This window comes from Euphorbia lathyris, chromosome 5, assembly GCF_963576675.1.
Source record: "Euphorbia lathyris chromosome 5, ddEupLath1.1, whole genome shotgun sequence".
Lineage (NCBI taxonomy): Eukaryota > Viridiplantae > Streptophyta > Magnoliopsida > Malpighiales > Euphorbiaceae > Euphorbia > Euphorbia lathyris.
In genome coordinates, this window is record NC_088914.1 from 6,717,950 (window position 1) to 6,719,890 (window position 1,941).

Genomic DNA, 1,941 nt, shown 5'->3' on the forward strand with positions numbered 1-1,941 from the left:
GACAAAGTTTACCTGTTCTAACTCATTCATACCTTCGTAATCAATGTCTCTCTGGATTGGATCATTAGGATCGCATGGTGCCATAAATTTATCAATTTTGTGCGATAAGGCAGAAAATTGGGCTTGTAACATTGCTACTGGATCAAGATTCATTATACCGTTAACCGATGATGTACCTGAGGATGATGGTTTCGCCGTTGGTATATGTCCACGCTCTGCGGGCCACATACTGCTGTTGATTGCCATTTCCTCCAAAAGTTCTCTTGTTTGGGCGGACGTCTTCTTCATAAATAACCCTCCAGACATAGCATCTAATGAACCTCTAGTCGTAGGATTTAATCCATTATAGAATGTCTGCATTAAAAGTGCATCTGGCAGTTGGTGGTGTGGGCATAAACGTTGAAGTTCTTTAAAATGTTCCCAAGCTTCATAAAGAGTTTCATTATTATTTTGGGTAAAAGATGTCAACTCTTTGATGACTCTTGCGGTTTTTGCTAAAGGAAAATATTTTGATAAAAACGCTTGGGCTAATTGGTCCCAAGTTTCAAATGTTGCAGCAGGCATAGAAGTTAACCAAATTTTTGCCTTATCCTTTAAAGTGAAAGGAAAGAGGCGAAGTTTGATTGCTTCGGCTGTTACATCAGTAATTTTAAAAGTATCACAAATTTCTAAGAAATTTGTCAAATGTGCATTAGGGTTTTCGTTAGGTAGTCCATAAAACGTTACGTTGTTTTGCAACATATTAAGCAAAGCAGGCTTAATTTCAAATTGATTTGCGTTTATACGGGGTCTAACTACACTATTAGTTACACCGGCCATTCCTGGCCTAGCATAATCCATAAGTGTCGGTGGATCGGCCATATTTTCTGGCTGGACTACTTTGGTTTTTAAGGGTGTTTTGTCTTTGTTTTTGTTGTTTTTCTTGTTTTTCTTAAGTGTTCTTTCAATTTCTGGATCAAGAGGGTCTGGTGGTGTGCCCGAACTGCGCATGAACTTGAAATTGTTACACGAGCCAAACTACCTTCAAAACAAAATTGAAAACAAATATGTTATATAACTGAAAATAAATAAAATATAAAAATTGTATAAAAATAATGTGTAAACCTAGATTCGAAAATAAAATACGAAAAATAAAAATTTTGTCAAAAATTTTGGCGTATCCCCGGCAACGGCGCCAAAAACTTGTTGAGCGATTTCCGCAAGTGCACGGTTTCGCTTGTAGTAATAAAAATATCGATCCCACAGGGATACGTTTTTTAACGAAAAATTTATTTTTGAATCTGTTAATTTCGAACTTGTTAGATTTACTATTGAATGTAAATGAAAAGTGAAATTTGTCTAATTGAATTTAGGAAATTGTTTAATTGAGTTTGTGGACTTTGAATACTTGAAAATGCTGGAATAAGATTTTATATTTAGAATATATCGATTGTTAGAAAGATCTTCTGATTTTAAGGGTGAATTTTACAAAACAAGAACATTTAGAACTTTTTAGAAAAACGAATGAATTTATTCATTTGCATTAAGCAAAGAAAACAACTTAAACTTTGTATCAATTATGATGATGAAATAAATGACGGAACCTCTAATTAATTGGCTTTGAACGCGACAAAACCATTTCGGGATAGTTGCCCTTACTCAAATTAAAACTCTTTCGAGATGATAATTTGCCTAAGTGTTCAACAAAGTTTCCTTGTAATGATTTTGAATTCAACTGCGTATTAATGAAAACACCAGCCTCACTTATATTGGATTGGTTACCGTAAGTGCTGCATAACGATTTGTCGAATAGAACGGACTTTATTAGATGAAATATAAATTGATACAAGTTTACAGAGAACAAGGAGCATCGAGTTCTTCGAGGGCGTGCAAGTGAACGGCTTGATCGGTTCCTTTCCTTGGGTTTCCTAAGAGGTTGTCAGGCTCAGGGGCGAACACTCT

General features: G+C 35.2%; 1 non-coding gene across 1 annotated transcript; it reads left to right on the forward strand.

Moving 5' to 3' along the window:
• Positions 1-376: 376 nt before the first annotated feature.
• On the forward strand, positions 377-483 carry LOC136231586 (small nucleolar RNA R71). Its single transcript, XR_010689960.1, has one exon. It is a non-coding gene; the product is annotated as a small nucleolar RNA R71 (small nucleolar RNA).
• The last annotated feature ends 1,458 nt before the right edge of the window (positions 484-1,941 follow it).